This window comes from Pongo pygmaeus, chromosome 16 (genome assembly GCF_028885625.2).
Source record: "Pongo pygmaeus isolate AG05252 chromosome 16, NHGRI_mPonPyg2-v2.0_pri, whole genome shotgun sequence".
NCBI classification, from domain to species: Eukaryota; Metazoa; Chordata; class Mammalia; order Primates; family Hominidae; genus Pongo; species Pongo pygmaeus.
The window spans coordinates 19,680,017-19,694,463 of NC_072389.2; the positions used below are offsets into that span (position 1 = coordinate 19,680,017).

The 14,447-nt window shown below is 38.6% G+C and overlaps 1 pseudogene; it reads left to right on the forward strand.

The window, feature by feature from the left end:
- Window positions 1–11,359: 11,359 nt before the first annotated feature.
- The window catches only part of LOC134738346 (neurofibromin-like), a 57,631-nt pseudogene continuing 54,543 nt past the window's right edge, over window positions 11,360–14,447 (forward strand).

Sequence of the window (14,447 nt, forward strand, 5' to 3'; positions counted from 1 at the left end):
GAGCAAGTTCTAGTGTTGCATAGCACTGTAAGATGACTGTAATTAACAACAATATGTTACACACTTTCAAAGAGTTAGGAGGAGGATGTTGAATGTTCCCAGCACAAAGAAATGTTAAATGAGATTATGGATATGCTAATTACCTCGATTTGATCTCTGCATATCTATGGGAATGTTACTATGTTCTTCATAAATACTAATAAATACATCAAAAATTTTAAAATTAATAATGAACAAAAGATAAAGGGCCCTGAACTCTAGCTTTAGAGCTGAATTGTATCCAGTCAGATGGTTTATATGTTATTTAAACTTTCACTTTAAATTTGGAGCGGAGATATGTTTGGAAATCCTTACTTTTAGTATGTTCATTTGTGTGTGTGTGTGTGTGAGGTAAACTTGATTGGCTATTGGCAAATGTACTGGGTAGCTACTTAATAAAACATTTCCTTCCAGTGTTTCAGCTTTCTGATTCTTAGAACGTGTATATTTAACATAATATGCATTATCACTTTTGAAAGTAACTAGTTATTCTAGCACTTATTTGTGCTAAATTAGAATATGAATTTGGGAACTATCAGTCTTTTCTATGGCCTGGAGTAATTTAAGTAATAGAAATTATCTGATTAGATAGAAATTCATTGTAAAATCATCAAGTTTAGAACCTCTTAAGATTTCCTTTGACTTTTGCTTATTATTTTTAAAGAACAAAATAAATTGACATAATAGAAATTTTCACTATAATCAGGAAGGGAATTCAGTGGAAAAGTAAGCTTCCTGCTCCCTCTTGACCTTCAGTTTATACTCTTCTTCCTAAGTCAAGTACTACTGCGGGTTTCTTATGCTGTTTCTAGAACTAGCCTATCTATTGTCTATTTAAAATAACTCTTTCATCACCTTTTATTTGAGCTGCCTTATGGATCTATGTAGTTTTTCTGTCTCTCTTTAAAACTTTTTATGCGGTAGAATACACATAACATAAAATTTACCATCTTAGCCATTTTTAAGTATACAGTTTAGTAGCACTATCTTTCACATTGTTGTACAACCAATCTCCAAAACCTTTTCATCGTGCAAAACAAATTCAACAGCTCTCCATTCTTCCCTGCCTGCAACTCCTGCAACCATCTTTCTACTTTCTGTCTCTCTGAATTTCACTACCTCACATAAGTGGAATCATACAGCATTTGTCTTTTTGACATGGGCTTATTTTACTTAGCATAATGTCCTCCAGTTCCATTCATGTTACCTTGAAAGGCAGGATTTCATTCTTTCTTTATGGCTGAAATAGTATTCATCTTGTAGCATATCAGGATTTCCTTCCTCTTTAAAGCTGAATGATATTCCATTGTATGTATATACCAACATTTTATTGATCTAAATTTATCTCCCAATGGATTTTTCAGTTGTTTCCACCTTTTGACTATTATAAATAATGCTACTGTGAACATGGGTGTACAAATAACTTCAAGGCCCTGCTTTCATTCTTCCGAATATATATCCAGAAGTGGAATTGCTGGATCATATGGTTATTCTATTTTTAATTTTTTGAAGAATTTCTGTTATTTTTAAAGTCACTTTTGATGGTTTGTTCTTTCCTAGAAAACATGTTTTTCAATTTTATCAGTGCAGAGTTGTATATAATATTTATATATTTTACTTGTACAATTACATAAAGGTTGTATTTTATTTCTATATTATCATATAATTACCTTCAGTATCTATGTTTGTAACTGTTTCCTCATTTCTTTTTTTCCTCGTTCATGTTTACTATTTTATTGGTCTTTAAAACCTAGGCTTTTTTTTTTTTTTTTTTTTTGAGGCAGAGTCTTACTCTGTCGCCCAGGCTGGAGTGCAGTGGCGCGATCTCCACTCACTGCAAGTTCCGCCTCCCGGGTTCACACCATTCTCCTGACTCAGCCTCTCCCGAGTAACTGGGACTACAGGTGCCCGCCACCAAGGCCGGCTAATTGTTTTTTTATGTTTTTAGTAGAGACAGGGTTTCACGATGTTAGCCCAGGATGGTCTCGATCTCCCGACCTCGTGATCCGCCCACCTCGGCCTCCCAAAGTGCTGGGATTACAGGCGTGAGCCACCACGCCCGGCCTACTTCTTTTTTTGTCATTTCTAATTGACTGGTAAGTACATTATATCATTACTGTAGCAGATTTATGTTACGGTGTTTTACTTGTTTATGTTAGAATCAGTTTACGTTTCTGGAATCTGGAATAGGATAATACCTATTTGATTTGAAATTGGACAAATAGTAGCTTTATGTTGGTCCAGATAATCTCATTTCTCATTTGGACAAGATACTTGAGAGTTTGAAAAATTCCTTTGATGATTAAAGGAGAAAACTCTTGTAAGTTATTGTATGCTGAGACACACACACACACACACACACAGGCAGTTTATTGCATTGTTGGGTTTTATACATAAAATTACCCAAGTTGCAAATATATGTCTTCCAACTTTGACTCTCAGGATAGTGCAGCAGGATGAAGCGCAACCGCCCCTGCGCCCCCTCCTCCCCGATTTGCCAACAAGGGCAGACCAAACCAGAAGTGTGGCGCTGTACATGTTTCTGTGGAACCCTGACACTGAAGCTGTTCTGGTTGCCATATCCTGTTTCCGCCACCTCTGTGAGGAAGCAGATACCTGGTGTGGGGTGGATGAAATGTCAGTGCATAACCTCTTGCCCAACTGTAGCACATTCATGGAGTTTGCCTCTGTCAGCAACGTGATGTCAACAGGTAAATGTGAATAGTTGTTTTTTTACTCAACCTGCCTGAAGCACATGGCATCTGATTGTGAGAATGTATTTAAGGTTACTACTTTGTAAGTTTACAGGGGAAATTCAAGTAGCTTACTTGAAATCCTTTTCTGAACAAAGTAAGATGAAAATAAAAAGCATTTGAAATAGTCTCCCACTGAGTTTTTAATATGCTATACGTTTTAAAAATAACTGGCAGTATCTGTTACTATCAGTTGTGATCATGTAATTTACTCCACCTAAGTTGTAGATAGTGAAGTTTTACGCATATTGGCATATGTTTTGAGTAAATTATAGGTGGGAATAGCTATTTTGTGCTGTGGACATTGTAGAGACTAAGATAAGTACCTTTCCTGTGAAGTTAGTGAAAGGAAGTTTTTCGGTTTATCATTTGAAGCATTTTCTCTGCTCCTCCTACTCTGCCTTTTGGGTGGGCTTATCAGATTCTCCATTGGCAGGCAGGGCTCTAAGTGCAGTGACTTGATTGGCTGTTGTATTTGCTTAGGAAGAGCAGCATTTCAGAAAGAGTGATGGCACTGCTGAGGCGCACTGAGCATCCCACTGCAGGAAACACTGAGGTGTGCCCTCAGCAACAGAAACACCCCTCCCAGGCGCCCACCCTCAATTTTGGAAACCTATTGTTACATATGTGTAATCAGGAATAGCTTTGAAGTAAATCCAAGATATGTGTGTGTTAGAAGTGTAATATCTGAGTACTTACTATACATCAAGTTTGAAGCTTGGCTGTTGCTGATGAACGTTTAGCTCTAGACTTAAAGTTGCTTTCAAGTGATAACTGCCTTCATTTTAGGCTTGGGAAGATACACATGCAAAATGGGAACAAGCAACAAAACTAATCTTTAACTAGCCAAAAGCCAAAATGGATGATAGCCAGGTAAGTCTGTAAAGTTGACTTTTGTCTATTAACTGATCTACTAAATATATGTACTTCTCTTTGGTAATCTTTCACGAGTCACTCAGTAAAGTAAGCATATAGTTGTCTGAAGACGGATATTTAGTTGTGGTTTATCTAGACCTGTACTTTGTAATATGGTAGCCACTAGCTACGTGTGACTATTTAAATTTTAACATAATGAAAATTAAATACAATTTAGTTCCTCAATCATATAGTAGCCACATTGCAAGTACCCAGTAGCCAAATATGACAATCTGGACAGCAGAGAGAGAAAATGTTTCCATCATCACAGAAATACTGGGCAACACTGCTAGAGACTGTTGCAGAGACCATTTCTTTATCTTTTATTGCTCTTTATCCCTTCATCAGGGTGTTTCACAGAATTTTCAGAAAAGGAGCAACAGAGGTAGAGAAAAAAAACGTGGAAACAATTCACTTTGCTATTTTGTTAAGTATTCTAATTAAGGAATGTCTTGGGCAAAAGATTGAACCCATAGATAAAATGAAATTTTAAAATGTGGACAGTTCATTCAACTATTACTATTGACTATATTATCTGTTACTCTGGAAATTGATGAGTTGGTGTTTGTGTGGAATTGATTTGTAATGTTCATATTCCTCTCATTATTAGGCGATTTATAAAAACTGATTATTCCCCCATGTTTTTTTCTGTCATACTTAATTGCAATAAGAAAAGTGTTATGTTTTTATGAAGCAAAATTGTGTACCTAATAGCTTTATTTGGAGGGGACATGTAGCTTTAGAATGAAAGCTTTTGGGGGGATAACTGTTTAATATATAATTACATACCATACAACTCACCCATTTAAAGTGTCCAATTCAGTGGCTGTTTTTAGTATATTCCCAGAGTTGTGCAACCATTACCACAGTCAGTTTTAGAACAATTTCATCAATTGAGGAAAAAAACCCCTGTATCCTTTAGCTATTTCTGCCTCTAATATCCTACCCCACCTGCCCGCCACTTTCTTGTCTCTCTTCCCCCGGCTTCTCCAGCCCTAGGCAACCATGAATCTATTTTCTGTCTCCGCAGATTTGTCTATGCTGGATCTTTTCTGTAAATGGAATTTTAGAATATGTGGACTTTTGTGATTAGCTTCTTTCACTTAGCATAATGTTTCCAAGGTTCATCCATGTGAAATCAAAGCTTTTTTTCTTTTTCTTTCTTTCTTTCTTTCTTTATTATTATTATACAGCAGGTTTTAGGGTACATGTGCGCAATGTGCAGGTTAGTTACATATGTATACATGTGCCATGCTGGTGCGCTGCACCCACTAACTCGTCATCTAGCATTAGGTATATCTCCCAATGCTATCCCTCCCCGCTACCCCCACCCCACAACAGTCCCCATAGTGTGATGTTCCCCTTCCTGTGTCCATGTGTTCTCATTGTTCATTTCCCACCTATGAGTGAGAATATGCGGTGTTTGGTTTTTTGTTCTTGCGATAGTTTACTGAGAATGATGATTTCCAATTTCATCCATGTCCCTACAAAGGACATGAACTCATCATTTTTTATGGCTGCATAGTATTCCATGGTGTATATGTGCCACATTTTCTTAATCCAGTCTATCATTGTTGGACATTTGGGTTGGTTCCAAGTCTTTGCTATCGTGAATAATGCCACAATAAACATACGTGTGCATGTGTCTTTACAGCAGCATGATTTATAGTCCTTTGGGTATATACCCAGTAATGGGATGGCTGGGTCAAATGGAATTTCTAGTTCTAGATCCCTGAGGAATCACCACACTGACTTCCACAAGGGTTGAACTAGTTTACAGTCCCACCAACAGTGTAAAAGTGTTCCTATTTCTCCACATCCTCTCCAGCACCTGTTGTTTCCTGACTTTTTAATGATTGCCATTCTAACTGGTGTGAGATGGTATCTCATTGTGGTTTTGATTTGCATTTCTCTGATGGCCAGTGATGGTGAGCATTTTTTCATGTGTTTTTTGGCTGCATAAATGTCTTCTTTTGAGAAGTGTCTGTTCATGTCCTTCGCCCACTTTTTGATGGGGTTGTTTGTTTTTTTCTTGTAAATTTGTTGGAGTTCATTGTAGATTGTGGATATTAGCCCTTTGTCAGATGAGTAGGTTGCGAAAATTTTCTCCCATTTTGTAGGTTGCCTGTTCACTCTGATGGTAGTTTCTTTTGCTATGCAGAAGCTCTTTAATTTAATTAGATCCCATTTGTCAATTTTGGCTTTTGTTGCCATTGCTTTTGGTGTTTTAGACATGAAGTCCTTGCCCATGCCTATGTCCTGAATGGTAATGCCTAGGTTTTCTTCTAGGGTTTTTATGGTTTTAGGTCTAACGTTTAAGTCTTTAATCCATCTTGAATTGATTTTTGTATAAGGTGTAAGGAAGGGATCCAGTTTCAGCTTTCTACATATGGCTAGCCAGTCTTCCCAGAACCATTTATTAAATAGGGAATCCTTTCCCCATTTCTTGTTTTTGTCAGGTTTGTCAAAGATCAGATAGTTGTAGATATGCGGCGTTATTTCTGACGGCTCTGTTCTGTTCCATTGATCTATATCTCTGTTTTGGTACCAGTACCATGCTGTTTTGGTTACTGTAGCCTTGTAGTATAGTTTGAAGTCAGGTAGCGTGATGCCTCCAGCTTTGTTCTTTTGACTTGGTGATGCAGGCTCTTTTTTGGTTCCATATGAACTTTAAAGTAGTTTTTTCCAATTCTGTGAAGAAAGTCATTGGTAGCTTGATGGGGATGGCATTGAATCTGTAAATTACCTTGGGCAGTATGGCCATTTTCATGATATTAATTCTTCCTACCCATGAGCATGGAATGTTCTTCCATTTGTTTGTATCCTCTTTTATTTCCTTGAGCAGTGGTTTCTAGTTCTCCTTGAAGAGGTCCTTCACGTCCCTTGTAAGTTGGATTCCTAGGTATTTTATTCTCTTTGAAGCAATTGTGAATGGGAGTTCACTCATGATTTGGCTCTCTGTTAGTCTATTGTTGGTGTATAATAATACTTGTGATTTTTGTACATTGATTTTGTATCCTGAGACTTTGCTGAATGAAGTTGCTTATCAGCTTAAGGAGATTTTGGGCTGAGACAATGGGGTTTTCTAGATATACAATCATGTCATCTGCAAACAGGGACAATTTGACTTCCTCTTTTCCTAATTGAATACCCTTTATTTCCTTCTCCAGCCTAATTGCCCTGGCCAGAACTTCCAACACTATGTTGAATAGGAGTGGTGAGAGAGGACATCCCTGTCTTGTGCCAGTTTTCAAAGGGAATGCTTCCAGTTTTTGCCCATTCAGTATGATATTAGCTGTGGGTCTGTCATAGATAGCTCTTATTATTTTCAGATACGTCCCATCAATATCTAATTTATTGAGAGTTTTTAGCATGAAGGGTTGTTGAATTTTGTCAAAGGCCTTTTCTGCACCTATTGAGATAATCATGTGGTTTTTGTCTTTGGTTCTGTTTATATGCTGGATTACATTTATTGATTTGCGTATATTGAACCAGCCTTGCATCCCAGGGATGAAGTCCACTTGATCATGGTGGATAAGTTTTTTGATGTGCTGCTGAATTCGGTTTGCCAGTATTTTATTGAGGATTTTTGCATCAATGTTCATCAAGGATATTGGTCTAAAATTCTTTTTTTGGTTGTGTCTCTGCCCAGCTTTGGTATCAGGATGATGCTGGCCTCATAAAATGAGTTAGGGAGGATTCCCTCTTTTTCTATTGATTGGAATAGTTTCAGAAGGAATGGTACCAGCTCCTCCTTGTACCTCTGGTAGAATTCGGCTGTGAACCCATCTGGTCCTGGACTTTTTTTGGTTGGTAAGCTATTGATTATTGCCACAATTTCAGCTCCTGTTATTGGTCTATTCAGAGATTCAACTTCTTCCTGGTTTAGTCTTGGGAGAGTGTATGTGTTGAGGAATTTATCCATTTCTTCTAGATTTTCTAGTTTATTTGCGTAGAGGTGTTTGTAGTATTCTCTGATGGTAGTTTGTATTTCTGTGGGATTGGTGGTGATATCCTCTTTATCATTTTTTTATTGCATCTATTTGATTCTTCTCTCTTTTTTTCTTTATTAATCTTGCTAGCAGTCTATCAGTTTTGTTGATCTTTTCAAAAAACAGCTCCTGGAGTCATTGATTTTTTGAAGGGTTTTTTGTGTCTCTATTTCCTTCAGTTCTGCTCTGATTTTAGTTATTTCTTGCCTTCTGCTAGCTTTTGAATGTGTTTGCTCTTGCTTTTCTAGTTCTTTTAATTGTGATGTTAGGGTGTCAATTTTGGATCTTTCCTGCTTTCTCTTATGGGCATTTAGTGCTATAAATTTCCCTCTACACACTGCTTTGAATGTATCCCAGAGATTCTGGTATGTTGTGTCTTGGTTCTCGTTGGTTTCAAAGAACATCTTTATTTCTGCCTTCATTTCGTTATGTACCCAGTAGTCATTCAGGAGCAGGTTGTTCAGTTTCCATGTAGTTGAGCAGTTTTGAGTGAGATTCTTAATCCTGAGTTCTAGCTTGATTGCACTGTGATCTGAGAGATAGTTTGTTATAATTTGTGCTGTTTTACATTTATTGAGGAGAGCTTTACTTCCAACTATGTGGTCAATTTTGGAATAGGTGTGGTGTGGTGCTCAAAAAAATGTTTATTCTGTTGATTTGGGGTGGAGAGTTCTGTAGATGTCTATTAGGTCTGCTTGGTGCAGAGCTGAGTTCAATTCCTGGGTATCCTTGTTGACTTTCTGTCTCGTTGATCTGTCTAATGTTGACAGTGGGGTGTTAAAGTCTCCCATTATTAATGTGTGGGAGTCTAAGTCTCTTTGTAGGTCACTCAGGACTTGCTTTATGAATCTGGGTGCTCCTGTATTGGGTGCATATATATTTAGGATAGTTAGCTCTTCTTGTTGCATTGATCCCTTTACCATTATGTAATGGCCTTCTTTGTCTCTTTTGATCTTTGCTGGTTTAAAGTCTGTTTTATCAGAGACTAGGATTGCAACTCCTGCCTTTTTTTGCTTTCCATTTGCTTGGTAGATCTTCCTCCATCCTTTTATTTTGAGCCTATGTGTGTCTCTGCACGTGAGATGGGTTTCCTGAATACAGCACACTGATGGGTCTTGACTCTTTATCCAATTTGCCAGTCTGTGTCTTTTAATTGGAGCATTTAGTCCATTTACATTTAAAGTTAATATTGTTATGTGTGAATTTGATCCTGTCATTATGATGTTAGCTGGTTATTTTGCTCGTTAGTTGATGCAGTCTCTTCCTAGTCTCGATGGTCTTTACATTTTGGCATGATTTTGCAGCGGCTGGTACCGGTTGTGCCTTTCCATGTTTAGCACTTCCTTCAGCAGCTCTCTTAGGGCAAGCCTGCTGGTGACAAAATCTCTCAGCATTTGCTTGTCTGTAAAGTATTTTATTTCTCCTTCACTTATGAAGCTTAGTTTGGCTAGATATGAAATTCTGGGTTGAAAATTCTTTTCTTTAAGAATGTTGAATATTGGCCCCCACTCTCTTCTGGCTGTAGAGTTTCTGCCGAGAGATCCGCTGTTAGTCTGATGGGCCTCCCTTTGAGGGTAACCCGACCTTTCTCTCTGGTGCCCTTAACATTTTTTCCTTCATTTCAACTTTGGTGAATCTGACAATTATGTGTCTTGGAGTTGCTCTTCTCGAGGAGTATCTTTGTGGCATTCTCTGTATTTCCTGAATCTGAATGTTGGCCTGCCTTGCTAGATTGGGGAAGTTCTCCTGGATAATATCCTGCAGAGTGTTTTCCAGCTTGGTTCCATTCTCTCCGTCACTTTCAGGTACACCAATCAGACGTAGATTTGGTCTTTTCACATAGTCCCATATTTCTTGGAGGCTTTGCTCGTTTCTTTTTATTCTTTTTTCTCTAAACTTCCCTTCTCGCTTCATTTCATTCATTTCATCTTCCATCGCTGATATCCTTTCTTCCATTTGAGCGCATCGGCTCCTGAGGCTTCTGCATTCTTCACGTAGTTCTCGAGCCTTGGTTTTCAGCTCCATCAGCTCCTTTAAGCACTTCTCTGTATTGGTTATTCTAGTTATGCATTCTTCTAAATTTTTTCAAAGTTTTCAACTTCTTTGCCTTTGGTTTGAATATCCTCCCGTAGGTCGGAGTAATTTGATCGTCTGAAGCCTTCTTCTCTCAGCTCGTCAAAGTCATTGTCCGTCCAGCTTTGTTCCGTTGCTGGTGAGGAACTGCATTCCTTTGGAGGAGGAGAGGCGCTCTGCTTTTTAGAGTTTCCAGTTTTTCTGCTCTGTTTTTTCCCCATCTTTGTGGTTTTATCTACTTTTGGTCTTTGATGATGGTGATGTACAGATGGGTTTTTGGTGTGGATGTCCTTTCTGTTTGTTAGTTTTCTTTCTAACAGACAGGACCCTCAGCTGCAGGTCTGTTCGAGTACCCGGCCAGCCGTGTGAGGTGTCAGTCTGCCCCTGCTGGGGGGTGCCTCCCAGTTAGGCTGCTTGGGGGTCAAGGGTCAGGGACCCACTTGAGGAGGCAGTCTGCCTGTTCTCAGATCTCCAGCTGTGTGCTGGGAGAACCACTGCTCTCTTCAAAGCTGTCAGACAGGGACATTTAAGTCTGCAGAGTTTACTGCTGTCTTTTTGTCTGTGCCCTGCCCCCAGAGGTGGAGCCTACAGAGGCAGGCAGGCCTCCTTGAGCTGTGGTGGGCTCCACCCAGTTTGAGCTCCCCAGCTGCTTTGTTTACCTAAGCAAGCCTGGGCAATGGCAGGCGCCCCTCCCCGAGCCTCGCTGCCGCCTTGCAGGTTGATCTCAGACTGCTGTGCTAGCAATCAGCGAGACTCCATGGGCGTAGGACCCTCTGAGCCAGGTGTGGGATATAATCTCCTGGTGCGCCGTTTTTTAAGCCCGTCGGAAAAGCGCAGTATTTGAGTGGGAGTGACCCGATTTTCCAGGTGCCGTCTGTCACCCCTTTCTTTGACTAGGAAAGGGAACTCCCTGACCCCTTGCGCTTCCCGAGTGAGGCAATGCCTCGCCCTTCTTTGGCTCCTGCACGGTGGGCGTACCCACTGACCTGCGCCCACTGTCTGGCACTCCCTAGTGAGATGAACCCGGTACCTCAGATGGAAATGCAGAAATCACCCGTCTTCTGCGTCGCTCAGGCTGGGAGCTGTAGACCGGAGCTGTTCCTATTTGGCCATCTTGGCTCCTTCCCCCGAAATCAAAGCTTTTTAAAAGAAATTTGATACTTGGGCGATTATATTAGTGTATGACAAAAATAAATCAGTGGCTCTTTAAAAATGTATATGGTAATTTGGGGGGGTGATTTTAATGTGTTTTTTACATTTTTTGTACTTTTGTCATGGAAGAAATGTTGGATAAAGAGTAATTTGTCAAGTCTCAACTAATTTAGGTTTAATTCATGCTTTGCACAAAAATTTTGTGTTTAGGCTGCTGAAAGTTTCACATGACCATTGTTAGGAGTCGAGTGTTCCATGTGAGTGGAGGAGGACGCACAGATTTTTCTGACACAGACTCCCTACAGGAATGGATCAATATGACTGGCTTCCTTTGTGCCCTTGGGGGAGTGTGCCTCCAGCAGAGAAGTAATTCTGGCCTGGCAACCTATAGCCCACCCATGGGTCCAGTCAGTGAATGTCAGGGTTCCATGATTTCAGTGATGTCCTCAGAGGGAAACGCAGGTACACCTGTCAGCAAATGTATGGATCAGTTGTTGTCCTTAATGGTGTGTAACCATGAGAAAGTGGGACTTCAAATACGGGCCAATGTTAAGGACCTGGTGGGTCTAGAATTGAGTCCTGCTCTTTATCTGATGCTATTTAACAAACTGAAGAATGCCATCAGCAAGTTTTTTGACTCCCAAGGACAGGTAAAGTGTGCTCTTTTTTATTTTTCACCTTGTTTGAAATAAGGAAGCCTTTTTCTTTCCGATTATTTAAATTAGGTGCTCACAGTTTTTAAAAATTGCCAAAAACTTGCAGAAAGAAGAGTCATCTCAATGTAGGGGTCAGCTTGCTTCTTAGGAACTCTGGTGTGTATGTGTGCCTGAGGGTATACCTGCCTTGTGTATGGGTATGAGTGTCTGCATATATCTGTATGCTTGTTTGGCTGTGTGCCTGTGGGTGCACTTCTCTGTTTGTGTGTTTAGATCAGTCAGTTTCATCTCTCTAGAAGTCTGTCTTCTGGGCATTGATGGCAAATGATTAATATATTTGTTCTTTCTATAGGTTTTATTGACTGATACCAACACTCGATTTGTAGAGCAAACCATAGCTATAATGAAGAACTTGCTAGATAATCATACTGAAGGCAGCTCTGAACATCTAGAGCAAGCTAGCATTGAACCAATGATGTTACATCTGGTCAGGTAAGCTTTCTACTGAAATGTAGCAGAAACATACTTTAAGAGATAAGAAAAACCTCTTACACATTGATATTGGTAGTAATTGATAAAATAATTTGCCATTCTTTACTGCACACAAACTAGGGTGTGACAATAAGGTAATCAGAAGTTGTGTATGTTCTCATAAAAATAAATATCTTATTGTTTTCAGACTTACATTTAGTTCATTTTATTTGATGACTAAAGTATTTTGAATGCTTTCTCTTTTGTCTATATCTGATAAGTTTTTTATTGTCTCTGTGTCTGTATAGGTATGTTCATGTGCTTGGGAATATGGTCCATGCAATTCAAATAAAAATGAAACAGTGTCAGTTGGTTGGAGTAACGATGGCAAGGAGAGATGACCTCTCATTTTGCCAAGAGATGAAATTTAGGTGAGTTCTCAAAAGAGCAATGTAGGGTGTTGTAAATCTTAATTTGTTCAATGAAATACAGAAATAGAGTAGATATCTGGTTATTGGTAGAAAGGAAGATATAAAAAGAGAGCAATTTACATGTTTGTTTTTTTCTACGTCTCTCCTCAAATTTCCCTAAGCTTTGTGCCTGTGGCAAGCCTCCCTTTTTCTAAAACTGTGCTGTACTTGAGCTAAGAATTTGATTCTGTTTCCAATTTGATATCATAAATCAGGGCCATGTTGGAGGATAAATATCCACGTTGCTTGTTCCCTTCTGGCTTTTACATCTGTGATATCAGTATCTCTTTTATAAAGTCGTCATGTCACCTGGGTTATCTGCCAAAGTATTTGCACTATAAGAAATCTTACACAATTAAAGGTGTGTGTGTGGCTTCAAAAAAATTGTTTACTGTTTCTCTTTTCTCCACTATTCTATAGGAATAAGATTGTAGAATACCTGACAGCCTGGGTTATGGGAACATCAAACCAAGCAGCAGATGATGTTGTAAAATGTCTTTCAAGGTAAAAAAGAGAATGACCTTCAAGTGTTAGTGGGTTTTCCTGTAAGAATTATAACTACTTCATTACAGCTTTATACTTGTATTTTATGTGTATTTAAACTTTTTAGATGTCACATTTTGTGGTTGAAATATGTAAAGATACTAATCTTTATTACTACTTTTTTTTGACTGATAGACTTTCTGTAAAAATAAAGGTGCGAGAGTGGTATGTTTGGGAAGTTAGTGTTGTCAGTTTATGAAGAATAGTCTACCGTTATTGGGAAATAAGATACATAAAGCCTCAGATTGCATTTATGTTATGATTAGATAGATAAAGGTATTATTTGAGGAACTCATTGTGTTGGTCTTTCTAAAAAATAATTGATTTCCTGATTCAGGCACCACAGACAGAAAAAAAGAAGTAATTAAGTCTAATTAAGTCTGTTTTAGTGATAAATACTTATTGACACATATCAGAAAGTGATTAAACGCTATGGACTGTATAATAAGCATTTACATATGTTTCTTTGATGAAGCCTAGCTTTTTAATACGGTCGTCTCTCAGTATCTGTCAGGAATTGGTTCCAGGAACCACCCCCCAAACTCCTGCCCACATCTCACTCCCATGAACACTAAAATCCACAGACTCAAGTCCCTGATACAAAATGTCATAGTATTTGCATATAAGCTACGCACATCCTCCCATATATTTTAAATTATCTTTAGGTTACTTATAATAACTAATAAATATAAATGTTATATAAATATAAGTTGTTATACCATATTGTTTAGGGAATAACGACAAAGAAAAATCTGTACTTGTTGAGTACAGATGAAACCCTACTTTTTTTTCCCCCAAATAGTTTCAATCCATGATTGGTTGAATCCGTGGATACAGAACTCGCTGAGACAGAGGGCCAATTGTACATGCTTCTGATTGAAGATAGTCATTTTGCCAAGATTTGTAGAAAGTTAGTATTGCCTTCTCCTTATTTGAGATGATTTTGTATTCTGGGATCTGCATATTAATTCAAATTATTTGGGTTGTGCTAATAATTTGTTTAATGAAACAGGTAGTTCCTAAAGTTTATATCTGTTAATAAGAGGTTTATTTGAGAGGAAGTGAAATAACCTGAAAGATTTATGGTCTCTAATTTTTTTTTTTTCAGAGATTTGGACCAGGCAAGCATGGAAGCAGTAGTTTCACTTCTAGCTGGTCTCCCTGTGCAGCCTGAGGAAGGAGATGGTGTGGAATTGATGGAAGCCAAAGGGGACACAGTTATTTCTTAAGTAAATTTCAGTCACCAAAAAACACAAAGCAAAAGCAAATAAAGCCCCCCCCACCGCCACACACACACACACACACACACACACACACACACACACAACAAAAAACAAAACAAAAACAAAAAAACAAAGAAATGTTCCCCATTCAGGACTAGGA